At 39.9% G+C, this 14,350-nt stretch overlaps 1 protein-coding gene across 5 annotated transcripts in view; it reads left to right on the plus strand.

Moving 5' to 3' along the window:
* The window catches only part of UST (uronyl 2-sulfotransferase), a 318,873-nt gene that overhangs the window by 159,616 nt on the left and 144,907 nt on the right, over positions 1–14,350 (plus strand). The gene's annotated exons all lie outside the window — the stretch shown is intronic.

Raw genomic sequence — 14,350 nt, forward strand, 5'->3', positions numbered from 1 at the left:
AACATCTTCCCGTGAGGCAAGGTTGAGGGCAGCCCTCCAAAATCTCATGGGCAGAGCGGGCAAGGGGGTGATTCTCTAAAAGAAAATGGAGATACTATTACCAGAGGAAGGAGGGAACATTGCAAGTCTTGTTAATTATAATAACTGCTCTAAACTGAGTCAAGCTTGCAGCTGGTCTATCATGAGATTGTGCATATGCCATAGGCACACACACAAAAAAACAAAACACAACTTTAAGCTGATACTTTAACAGGCAACAAAATAATAATACCTTTTATTTGTTGGTAGACTTAATACTTTGCTCATTCTTCAAACAATTTGGGACCATTGATAGAAAATATAAAATAAAATGATAAAATATAAATGAAAACATATCAGAACCATGGAAAATATAAATTGGAATTGAAACTGTAATATACAGAGACCCTAAAGTCCAAAAAATTGCTGTACTTGAAAAGACTTTACTCTGAATTTCCTGGTAGCCAAAAAAAAAGGGGGGGGGCTATAAATGGCTACAGTTCTTATTTTCCATGAAGCAGAAATATACTAGTTTTCCAGGTAGTATGGTGGATTAAAGAGCATGAGTTTGGGCTTGAATGCCAGCTCTGCAATTGACCTTGGACCAACTACTTAATTCATCTAATTCTCAGCTTTTCATCTTTTATACGGGAGTACTTGTATTCACAGCGTTGGGTTGATTTACAAACTGAGATAATTACATGTAAGGTACCAACAAATAAGAGCCCTGTGATGAGGAAAAAAAAAATAGGAAGTTAGGAGAGAAAGTGGTTAATTACTTCCCTATCACAAACACAGAAGTGGATTGTGTGATGCTCTATCTTATAGTGTCCCTTGATGACCACCAAGGACATGAAAATGTCACTCGGTCAAGACAGCTCTTGATGGGGCCAAGAAATTATGCTGTAATGTACAGCCTTGTGATCGCCCAGCGTGGTCCAAGACAAAATCCAGAGTTTACAGAGAAATGGATGGATTCTCTGTTCTTCAATCAATCAAAAAGCCAGCCTTTTGATAAATCTGAGTGGCAGTCTGTTCAAGGAGATAGTCCCTGGTGGGAGCCTGGAGTGGAATATTGGTGGATGATGAGCCCCTGCACTTTAGTGGCATAGCTTGGTCATCCAGCGTAACTGACGCTCTGGCCGGGACAATGGTCGCCTTTTGGCAAGGACTGGATCTTACCCCAGCGCTCTTGGATGGCTCCAGTCCAAGAATCAGCACTAAACACTTAAAACCTGTGGTCCTTTCTCTCAGTTCAAACTTCAGCTTTCTTCATTTTACCACATTTTTCTAGCTTACCATGAACTCTGCTAACAAGGATTTTCTTATGGCTTTTTCGGGTCCAACTCCTTGACAACTATGGGGAAAATCAGAAGTTTGACATCCAGTGGGGGCTCTCTAACTATATAAAGACATTTGTTGCTCTGAAAATTGTCTCCCTTTCCCCCTCTTTCTGTTACTATTTCCATTTATTATAGTGAAATCCTGATGGCAAATATTCATGTCAGTTTTTTAAAAAGTATTTTTGCAATAATGGTTCTTTCATTTAGCAGTGTTTGATAGTCTGAATGTGATCATAGTTCCCTATAGGAAATGGGAAATACTTCATCTTGGTGGCAATTTATGAAAAAACCTGTTTACCCAGCACCAAGTAACGAATGAAAACAAATAAAAACCAGCCTACATACTCCTGTCCATGCTGGTGGACTGGGTCTACAGTACATGACACACTTATTCAAAATTAATCCATTTAGGAAAAAAGATGTACTTGTGAAAAGCCTCCAACATGTAGGCAGTATGACATTTCTTCATCTGAGAGCAATTTAAATGTCTTATTATCATCTCTAGCTAAAAATACCTTATGAATTCTAGATTCTTTTGTGGAGTTAATCTTACAGCTCAAGTTCACCTTGTTGCGAATTCTTCATCTCATGTCAGTGGCGGGGGGGGGGGGGGCAGGGGTGGGTGGGTGGTGGTGGTGATGTTATCTTATGTAGAAGGGGAATGTATGTCATCTGTCCCCTTCTCCAGCTATCAGCAAATCCGTGACGAGGGGATGGAGACACTGTGGGGACACAGCCAGCAAGTAGAACCTTGTTGTTTAGCAAGTTTTCTGGGTCTGCCTTTCTTACTGTGTCTTCTGTAGTTGAGGAATGGGGTTTTCAAGAATGGATTTTTGAAGGATCAAGAACAATAGGTCCTTTTGCTATAGCAGAGCCTGTTACTTGCAAACCCCACATTCATTTCCCCACCATCTCCTCCTCTTTAGCAGAAATCTGACTTTGCTTATAGTTTACCCTATGGGAAAGGTAATCCCATCCTCAGCTCAAAGGTAACTAAGTAATTCTAGGCAATAATTACTGTCTCATTTTGTTTGCTGATGGTTAGTGGAGAGCGGGCTGCTGGCTTGGACCTCGCCAAGGAAACGGGCGGGGAAATTTTCTCATGACCTTTAGGTAAGATTTTCAGACCTTAAAGGAAACATCCAGGAAAGATAGTCTTTTCTTCCCCTGGACTTTGTTATTCCGCATGTAATGGCTGGAATTGCAGCAGCCATCATGAAACATGAGGAACACTAGTCTGGGAACAATATTGACTTACTATGGTGGCAGAGCAGGATGGAATAAAAATAAGGAAAGAATCCTAAAACCTCTATACCTAATAACTTCTATTTTGAAAGAGGATATATTTTCTTTATTTATTTGTAGGAGAATATGTTTTCCTTATTGTTTGAATTAGGTTGGGTTTTCTGTTACCTGAAACAAAAGCAACTTCACTGATGTATGGAGATATTATATAAACGATCGTGGAAATTCTTTTTTTTTTTAATGTTTATTTATTTTGAGAGAGACAGAGCATGAGTGGGGGAAGGGACAGAGAGGGAGGGAGAGAGAGAATCCCAAGCAGGCTTCCTGCTGTCAGCTCAGAGCCTGACACAAGGCTCAATCTCACAAACCATGAGATCATGGCCTGAGCCAAAACAAGAGTTGGACGCTTAACTGACTGAGCCACCCAAGCACCCCATAATCATGGGAATTCTGTAGTCATGGTTAAGCCAGTTGTTCTTAGAGCGCAGGTCCTCAGTTTTCCTGTCCTGTCTCTCGACACCTGGTGGGCATGAGGCAACACTAGCCCAGAAAGTTGATGAACTTAGCATGGTGTATTTTCCTTGCATATCACATGTGCAACATACGCAAACACAAACACACACACACACACACACACACACACACACACACACACGAATATGAAAAATGCCAAGAAGCCAACTCTACATAGCCAAGTCAAGCATGGAGGGCTAGAAAGTTCCTTATTAATTCAAACCAACAAGAATCAGGTAGCTGTACTTTGGCAAAGGGAGAATGACTAAATTGAGGCTACACAGTTTCTTTTTTTTTTTTTTTAATTTTTTTTTCAACGTTTTTATTTATTTTTGGGACAGAGAGAGACAGAGCATGAACGGGGGAGGGGCAGAGAGAGAGGGACACACAGAATCGGAAACAGGCTCCAGGCTCTAAGCCATCAGCCCAGAGCCTGACGCGGGGCTCGAACTCCCGGACCACGAGATCATGACCTGGCTGAAGTCGGACGCTTAACCGACTGCACCACCCAGGCGCCCCAAGGCTACACAGTTTCTAGAGGTATCAAGACCCAGCTCCCATGTCACATTCTCTGTGAAAGTTCCCTTGAGCCTGTTAGGCCAAGTTCATCACCCCTTGTTCCTCTTCTCCTACTGCTATAGTCATAGCTCTAGTGAGCCACTCCCACAGGGTATCAGAACAAGCAGGCCAGTGTTTGGTTCCCTTGCTAGATCGTGAGTTCCCATGGAGCAGGGTGTTTGTCATAGCCTTTGTTGTATTTATTCATTTAATAGCTATTTGTTGAGTAGCTACTACGTGCCAGGCGTTGAGCTGGGGACTGAAGATGTAGAATAAGGAAAAGCAGATATACCCCTACCGTCATGGAATTTTGAGTCTACTCGGAGACAATCTCATTATCGCAATAATCGATTCATTTCTTGCTCCTGACCAAATGGCAGGCACTCAGTAAGAGCCCAGTAATTATCAGTTGAATAATTAGTCACAGAGTTTTCAATATTCCACAGGGCCTCTTATGCTCCTGAAGGCTAGTCTAAGTTCATATTGTAGGGGAAAGGCTCCCAGAGGCAAGCAGGATCCAGACTCAGTGTGCAGGCTCTTTTCAAGCCTCTGCTTGCATTGTGCTTCCTACTGTCCCATTGATCAAAGCAGAGTGTGTGGCCAGGCTCAAGGCCCATGTGGCAAGAGGTTACACTTTTGCATGAATGTAGAAAAGGGGGATGAATTTGAGGCCATTACTGTACCAATCTGCTGCACTATTTTAAGTTGTGGGTTGTGGTCTGAAAATCTTAAACGCAGCCAAGGAATTTCAACAATGGTTATTTGAATCCAAGAAGAAGTTTCTTGCTACAAATTCATACTCAAACTGAAATTTGCTTCAGACATTTTAAGTGGAAAATAATGCTGTGGTCCACAGTGGACAGTGAATCTAAGCCTTTGGTTTTAAAACCTTTACACAGTGCTTTGATGAGAGGGGGGGGATTGACAACCAAATGTGGCTCTTCCCCCAGCATTTGTACTGTTTACAGTGAGGACAGTCTTCTCTTGTGATGTTCGTAATAAGAATAATTGACTCTTCTCCCCCTCCCACCTCCCCACATCCAGAAGAGACCTTTCTAAATTGAATGGTTGGCCCATGCCACCAATACTTGCTATAAATTTTGAAACTTGCAATCAATAACCAACACCTCTTCTCTATTGCATTATAACAAATTAGTTTTTAGGTTGGGCTCAGAGCATAAATTCTTTAAAAAAAAATAGGATAAAAAGAACACATGAAGAAATAAGGCCTAACTTTAAAGCAGACTCTTAACCCTTAAACGTCTGTATAAACTAAAATGTCTATGCGTATTTTATTTGGAGACGGACGTGATGAAGATAAAACGTGTTCTAGACCTGAATGGAGAGTTAAAAACTAAGTATGTGGGTCTGGTGGAAAGATTATCTACCCAAAAGCATCTACATAATTCCATATCCTGGTCCAAAAGTTAATATAGAAGTCAATTGGTTAATACTAAAAATGGAACAGCTCTAGATCTAGAACTAATTTGAGGACCGAATCATCCTGTGTTCTTTTTGATAAATCTGTGACTCTCTTTCTGAGTTTTGTGTAATAAGGAACTTGTAAATCACAGAATACATGGCATATGAGAAAGTTCTGGAAATGGCTGAAATTGGCTCAGACTTACTACAACCACGTTACTTATAGCGTCTTTGAACTCAACAAAACATACAAGGCACATACACACACGTACACAGGAAGATGAGGGTTAAATAGGAGTGCCAAACCCATTTGGGTTTCTCCATTTGATTTTGATTATAAAAGCCATCCAGAGGGTTTAAATAAGGGCTCTTAGGAGAATGGGCAGAGGTTCCTAGCACAAGTTCAGTAGGGCTACTATGTATATGTAGAAGCAAGACTAAGTCCCATGTTAACACTTTGAAATACTTCTTCAGGATGGGTTAGCCTCTAACACTTACACATCCTCCACATTCTGCTCACAATTCATATACATGGCATGTGGACGTCATTTCTCTTCTCTGTCAAACATCTGAGTGTTCCATGGACTCCATTTTCTATGGACCAAACTGAGGTTTGAACTTTAGAAACTGTAACCTACTGGAGTAACGAGATACCCAGATTATGGGCTTCTTCTTGCCTGTGATTTGTATACTGACCAGACAAAGAAGCATAAAGAATGTTGCAGAATTAAAAGTGAATCTGTCTTTCCTTAATATGGTGTTTTTTGTTTTTTTTTTTTTTTAGCATTTGTCAATTCAAAATTTGAAAGTATTCATCTTCTTGTCCGTGGCATTGATAGCATTCACTCAAGGTCACCTGGAATTTGAGTTTTTAATCAAACTAGAAATCATTTTTGTTCTGAAGCATACTTTAAAGTTCCAACTATGATGGCTTAATCATCACATCCAAAAATTGCTTCTGGCTCCTTGTGAAAATTGCTTCTTTGTATGAGGATTCTGTTATAATGTAAAGGGTATTACATTCCTGGAAATAACATAATGATGTATATAAGGGAGATAAGGACATTAGATAGACCAGAATGGAATGAATATTTAAAAGTGCAAGATGCCATTCAGATGACCCCCTGAACATCTGTAACTGTTGTGCAACCCTGCCTTACAATCATGAGATGTGAATAGGGAGGAGCCTTGAAATCATTGGATTCAATATCCCCAATTATATTTGTGGAAACTTTGGCCCAGAGAAGTTGTTCAAAGTCACTTAGTCAAGGTCCTTCAACTAGTTTGGCCAAGGAGAAAGCCAAAGTTTTATGACTTTCAATACAGGGAACTTTCTCCACATCACCAAACTTTTTCTTATGTAATACAGCACAAGAGTGTTGGAAAATATGAGGGTTAAGAAAAATTGATAGATTTACCTTATAGTTTTAGCAGACAAGAAGGCCAGAAGAGCATCCTTAATAATGACAAATATGACAGCATTGGTTCTAAAACAACATTGAATAGTATTTTTATCCAACCAGGCTATCTATTTAATAGACAGATATTTTTTAAGTAGCCACTGTGCACATAAAATACCCAATCTATTACACCAATAAAACAGATGGGCTTGTAATGGATTTGTAGCTTTTGTCTTTCTGTAGATAGCATTCAACATGAAACTGTTTCAGGTAGGAACAGGGATAAAGGAGAAAGCATAAGGTTCAGATTTGGCAAGGCTTCTGGGAAAAGATAGGTTATGAATAATTAGAAGACACAGGGATGATATTTGAGAGTTGTGAATAGAAAGAACTCTCTATTCAAGAGGTCTGGCAGTGAGGGAAAATAGAGTTCTTAAATGGGTCCTATGTGTTTCCTTCTCTAGAGTGGAGGCAATTAGCCCAAGGGTCTGGGGAGTTGATGGTGATTACCAAATGGGCATGCGTTTGGCAGAGGACCTACAATGGCTTGATGTCAGTGACAATGCCTCCTGAGTTCTGGAAAGCCCCGCAGGAAGCCTGAAGCCCTGTGTTGTGCAGGCTGTGGTGTTGGTGGTGGTCTTAAAATAAGCAGAGAGCTGGAAGTGATTAAAACTGTGGAAAGGAAGAGAAACATAAGAACATAAAAGAAGATTTATTACGTGAGCAGCCCCAACAAGAGCGGGACAGGGACAGAAATGACAAAGGTTCCAAGAGAGACTTCTGTACACCCTGAGATGGAATCCATGTTATCAGCACAAAATATTGGAACGGGTTTTTTGTATGTTTCTTTTTTATGAATATACTTAACAAGGAAACATATTAAAATCCAGTGTTAATTTTTAAGGTTTTCCAGATATATTGCTTATGTCTATAAGCAATCTAGATTAAAGTGAAGAATTTTAGTTTAAGAAGAGAGGATCATTTATTGGCTTTCAACCCAGTTTTCCACTTTTATGGATGAGGAAGGTGTGATATGGATGGCTCCTAGCATCACCGTGTCCTAGGAAACTTTAAAATGAGGACTTGCCGAATGGATGTGAACTGCTGCTCAATGTCTTGGGGCACCTGGGTGGTGCAGTCGGTTAAGCGTCTGACTCTTGATTTCGGGTGAGGTCATGATCTCATGGTCATGAGATCGAGCCCGGCGTCGGGCTCTGTGCTGAGTGTGGCGTCTGCTTGTGATTCTCTCTCTCCCTCTGCCCCTCCCCCTGCTTGCATGCTCTCTCTTTCTCTCTCTGTCTTAAAACAAAACAAAGTCATGTGGACAGAGACATCGAGAAGCAGAAGTGTACCCGAGTTCAGGCCTCACAGAGACCTGGCTGTGACTGTCCCCACGTGGGTCTGAGGAACCATGGGACAGAGGGGATGTAAAACACAAGGGGCAGTTTTGTTGCTCAAGGAAAGTAATTTCATCTTCAGCATAATATGAGTACTGAGTCGGGTCTAATGCTTTGATGATGTTTAGTGTAAATTTCAGTTAATGCACACATTCAGTTAACCAGGTCACTAGTTGTAACCATTCTGGGTAAGTAGGCGTTAATGTAGTGTGAGCATGTTTATCAGGCTAATCATGACTTTTAACTATGAGTTGGAGGCTGTGGGCACTCCAGGGAGACCCAAGGAAGAGGAAACGGGGTTCTCACCTTGTCCCCTCCAGCGTTTACGCAGACAACCCTTTCCCCCACCTTAGCTCCTTAGTGATGGCAGAGACCCCCCCCCCCCCCGAGGAGCATTTTAGAGCTAGATTCCTGACCCTCCTCCTAGACTTTCTGTTTAAGTTAGTCTTTTTTTTTTTTTTAACTATTTATTTTTGAGAGACAGAGGAGTGGGAGAGGGACAGAGAGAGAGGGAGACACAGAATCCAAAGCAGGCTCCATCCAGGCTCTGAGCTGTCAGCACAGAGCCCGACACGGGGCCCAAACCCACGAACCATGAGATCATGACCTAAGCCGAAGTCGGACGCTTAACCAACTGAGCCACCCAGACGCCCCTCAGCTAGTCTTAGAATGGGGCCCAGAAATCTGTCGTTTTAAAGTTCCACAGGTAATTCAAATATACAGCCATTTGGGAACCACAGCTTGTAACATACCATATTAAATGCCATTTTGCAAAGACTTAAAAGCAGAATTGATGTTAATTCTTCTAACGAGACCAGTCCCCAAGGAGTCCTGTAATCATACACTATGGAAGTCTTGGTCCAGACCAAGCATGCTTTTCACCTAGAAAGTCTTCTTTGTCCCCCTTACCGATGCAAACCAGGGACAAGCGATTGAAATTGTACACGTCATCTGGTGGTAGTTACTGTTGTGCTCAGGATTTTGGAAAGACTTCTGTTTATTTGGCATGTTCCACACAAGCCTGTCAGCCCCTGGGGATTTGTGGCATTTGCAGAACTTACAAGCAGGCAACATAAAAATATATAATTCATAGAGTGAACTATTTTGGAGCTCCCTTCACTTTTACAAATTGGCCATAAAATAGAAACCACAGACATAACATTCGTATAACCATAGTTGCCAAGAATGAAGAATCGTTTGGGGAGTGGGGGAGGATGAGGACTTTTAGTGTGTACTTCTTTATAGGGCATCCAAAGAAAGAGTAAGTGTTAGAAATTTGTTTGCGAAAGATAATGGTAATATTACAGTTGGGATATAGTTTTCTGCCTGATCCTTGGCAAGTATCTGTTGAAAAAAAATGGGGATGTTGGAGTTGACCTTAAGAGGCCTTTAAAAATCATTCAGCTTGTCTTTGAGGGGCATCTGCTTGTCTTGATGGGCATTTCAGGTGTATTTAGGATTTCACGTGTGTTTTACTATGACTTACTGCTTCCTGTTTTTCCCTTTCCTGGTGGAAGTGCTCCACCATATGCAACGCTCTGTGATTGCCTACAGTAGATTAAGGGGAGGAGTGAAGGGAACACCACATTCTTCTACTCTCCTTCACCCATTAGCCGCTTTGACATTCTGGGATTACGTTCACACATAAAACATGTCCTCTGGAAGCAAAAGGAGAGGCTGTGTGACTCCCGTCAGTTCCACCTGTGCGTTCCAGTGACTTGGGTAATGGGTGCGTAATGGCCGATGACACTGGATGACGTGGCAGACTGTTGAAAAATAGCATTGAATGGAGTTGGACGCATTCAAGATATAAAAGAGGAGATGGTCAGTCTCACAGAAGTCACACTAAAAATTATTTCACCATTTGATGTTATATATTAGAGTGTCGTCTTGGGGTCCAGAGAGCTGTGAGCTGGGCTTTAGTTGTTATGTGCCACTCTTTGACCTTGAAAATGCCAAACGATCTCTCTGAGCCTCGGTTTGTTTATCTAAAAATAGTCACGGTATCTCCCTCACAGGGTACTCGAGAGGATGAAAAGACAACATAAAAGAAAGCCCTCGCCAAGCCAAACACATTGGGCTGAGTGTGACAATGATAAAGAGTAGGAGTGCCGGGATGGGGAGGGGATTGGAGCGGGTGGATTATTCTAAATTGCTCTAGACCTCAAACTCTGTTCCTCTGTGAATCCGTGATCTATAGAGAAGGGAGGGGCACACTGGGAGTCCCTTAGGGGCAATTAATGATGCTTAAATTATTTGATAATTTAACCTTCTAGAGAGATGTGCAACTAGAGTAAAGACAATTACACTCTCTGACTCGGTATTGTTAACAAGGATTAAAAGCCTTTACCTGGCACAAAGCCTAGCACAGGGTCAGGGTCAGCCTTTCATAAAAATCAGTTCCTTCCCCCCTACTTTTCCGGAATGAAGACTTCAAATAAAAAAAAATGACAATGATTTTTAAAACAGACCTTCAGGAGCGGATCTATAGCTCTACCCAAGCGGGGATGAATCTACTTGTTGCCGTTCCGAATTTTAACGCCTTATCCAACATCAGCACGTTGATTTAGCCTGCTAAACTTGCCAATTTCCAGAGCATTACATAGGTTCTTTTAGAAAATGATTTAAAAGCCCCATCCTAACTTTGAGAAAAGTTTATGTTTGTGATGATGTATGTTGTGTCTTTAACAATCACCGGACTGATTCCAGAAGCTTCATCTAAAAACACATTTTCTAGCTCAGTTTTTATACCCTGTAGCTGTATATTGGTGTTTACAGAAATGGTATAATAGAGTCACAGTGGGGATGTTCAGCTCTCTTTTCTTTTCAAATATTATTGTAGATACAGCTGCAGGAACAATGTAGGGAATTTTTGTTTTTATGGAAGTGTTCTTTTTTTTTTTTTAACCAAGTTCTGATTGACATGTAACATTATGTTAGTTTCAGGTGTATGACATGATGATTTGATATTTGTATACATTGCAAAATGATCACCACAATAAGTGTAGTTAAATCCGTCACCATCCATAAAGAATTTTTTTCTTGTCAGGACAAAAGTGTTCTTAAATAACAAATATTTATAACTGTTATGTGAGAGCCTCCCACAAGACTAATGAAGGAGTTGGAATGCAAAGTTTTTCAAAAGTCAACAAACAACTAGAAGGTTTATAATAATATCTTTAGTTATTAGCAAAAGGAAATAGATGGGAAGCCTGCCACGGTGTAATTACCCACAAAATTCAGGAGAAATTAAGTGTTTTCGCCAAAGGTTTGTGCCTCTCGGTTCTTCATTTAAATCTTCTGAGATACACCTGTACTCTTGGAATAAAGTGCTTGCGTATGCGGGAGCTCATCTTGGTCAGCAATTCAGACGGAATGAGCGCTCTCCGTTGCTGTTCTATGCTGTGCTAGAGGACAAGGAAAGACACACTGATCCCAATTCTTAAGCCATTTATTTTTTCAAAGAAATTAAAACTTGTCTTTATATCAGCAGCTCCGTCACAACTGCAGTCTAAACCGCAGCCTAGTGATTATGGAAAGGCCGGCTTGCAAACGCTATTGACATCCTGTTATATTTCAGCCTCCCTGGATCATAACCTCATGAGGAAGAACATATCTGATTTATCTGAATATCTGAGCTTCCGCAGTTGTTGTCAGAAAGCGCTAATTTTGGGGCGCCTGGGTGGCGCAGTCGGTTAAGCGTCCGACTTCGGCTCAGGTCACGATCTCACGGTCCGTGAGTTCGAGCCCCACGTCGGGCTCTGTGCTGACAGCTCAGAGCCTGGAGCCTGTTTCCGATTCTGTGTCTCCCTCTCTCTCTGCTCCTCCCCTGTTCATGCTCTGTCTCTCTCTGTCTCAAAAATAAATAAACGTTAAAAAAAAATTTTAAAATAAAAAAAAAGAAAGCGCTAATTTTGGGGTACTCACTGATAAAACCATAAGTACAATGACCTATTAGAATGATTATCCTTTTACCCTGATGCCTTTTATATTAGCATCTGGGTAGAAAGATCAGCTGTGTTTGAAGATTCTCCTGGTCTCACATTTTAGCAGAATCATTGTGTTAATCGTTGTTAAACAGCATATTAAACCCTCAGAGGATCTAATCAATCAATGTTTGTTGAAGCCCTATATTTATATACATGGCATGTTCTAGGCAATATGAGGACACACAATAGAAGATACTGACTGGTTCTAAAGAAACAAGGTGTTGCTCATTAAAAAAAAAAAATTTGGAAGAATTATATCAAAATGGTACATGATGGGTTGCTAAGTGAGTGATAGATATAATGTTTTACTCCAATGACAATTAGCCTTTAAGCTCCAAATTTATGAAATGCTGCTCTATATAAATGTAAATATAAATATAAAATATTTCATAAAAATAAGTAAGCCTGTAATCACAGAGGCAAAATTCATATTACATACAGTAGGCACGTTTGGGGTATATGTATATTTATATTATACTATATTCTTTAGCTTGTGGCCTTCTGTTATGGGTACGTGCTGAATGAAGGACTCTTGGTTAACATTTGTCAGTTGTTACTCAATGCTGAGCATTCAAAATGGAAATATTTTTATTAGGGATATAAATATTTAATCAGATGCTTTTCATAATGGCTTCTTAGTCTCTAAGAGTCATTTAAACTGGGCAATTAGAAAAACAAAAGAGGGGCACCTAGGTGACTCAGTCAGTTAAGCATCCAACTCTTGATTTCGGCTCAGGTCCTGACCTCATGGTCCATGAGATCAAGCCCCATGGTGGCCTCTGCACTGACAGTGAGGAGCCTGCTTGGGTTCTCTCTCTCTCCCTCCCTCTCACTGCCCCTCCCCTGCTTGTGCACATGCTCTCTCTCAAAATAAATAAACTTAAAAAAAAAGAAAAAGAAAAAGAAAGAAAAGGCATCTATATTGGGAAACTATCTCTGTTTGCAGATGACATGATCTTGTATATAGAAATTCCTAAAGAATCCACCCATAAAAGCTATTAGAGCTAATAAATGCATGCAACAAGATTGCATAACACAAGATTGATGTACAAAAATAAACTGTGTTTCTATCAGTGAACAGTCAATCCAAAAATGAAATTAAGAGAATAATTCCATTCATAATAACATCAAAAAGAATAAAAGGAGTATTAGGCTTGTACATTGGAAGCTACAAAACATCAGTGAAACAAATGAAATGAGAACTAAATAAGCAGAAAGATATCCCATGTTCATAGACTGGAAAACTATTATTAAGGTGGTAGTAGTCCCCAGAATGATCTACAGTTTCAACACAATCCCTATCAAAATTTCAACTGCCTTTTTTGCAGAAATTGACAAACTGGTCCTAAAATTCATATGAGATGCAAGGGACCCAGAATAGCCAAAACTATCTTGAAAAAAAAAAAAAAAACAAAGTTAGAGGGACTCACCCTTTTCAATTTCAAACCTTACAACAAAGCAATAGTAATCGAGACTCTGCGGTATTGGCATAAGAATAAACACATAGATCAATGGGGTAGAATTGAGAGCTCAGAAATAAATTTATACATTTATGGTTAGTGGATTTTCAACAGGGTGCCAAACAATTAAATGGAGAAAGAATCGTCTTCAATAAATGGTGCTGGGACAAATGGATATTCACATGCAAAAGAATGAAGTTAGATCAGTAGCTCACATCACACACAAAATAAACTCAACATGAATTAAAGACCTAAATGTTTTAGGCCACTAAAAATATAAAATTCTTAGGAGAAAACATTCTTGGGTTAGGCAATGATTTCTTAGATATGATACCCAAAGCACAAGTCACTAAAGAAAAATTAGATACATTGAACTTCATCAAAATTAAAAACTTTTGTACTTCAAAGGACATGGTCAAGAGAATGAAAAGGAAACCCATAGAATGGGAGAAAATATTTGCAGATCATATATTTGCAAATCCAGAATAAACATAGAACTTTTGAAACTCAATAATAAAATGACAAATAACCCAGTTTTAAAATGGGCAAACGATTTAAACAGATATTTCTCCAAAAAAAATATACAAATTTCCAATAAGCACATGAAATATGGTCAACATCATTAGTCATCAGGGAAATGCAAATCAAAACAATGAAATACTACTTCACATCCATTAGGATGGCTATAAAAAAAAAACAGGCAAAAACAAGTGTTGGCAAGGATGTGGAGAAATTGGAACTCTCGTGCATTGCTGGTGGAAATATAAAATGGTGCAGCTGTATTGAAAACAGTTTGGAAGTTCTTCAAAAAATTAAACAGAATTGCCATATGATCCAGCAATTCCACTCCTAGGATATACTCAAGGTGAATCGAAAACATATGTTGACACAAAAACTTACACACACATGTTCATTGCAGCATTTATTCATAGTAACCAAAAGGTGGAAACAATCCAAATGTCCATCAACTGATGAATGTATAAACTTGATATGGTATATCCATAC

Source organism: Felis catus, chromosome B2 (assembly GCF_018350175.1).
Source record: "Felis catus isolate Fca126 chromosome B2, F.catus_Fca126_mat1.0, whole genome shotgun sequence".
NCBI classification, from domain to species: domain Eukaryota; kingdom Metazoa; phylum Chordata; class Mammalia; order Carnivora; family Felidae; genus Felis; species Felis catus.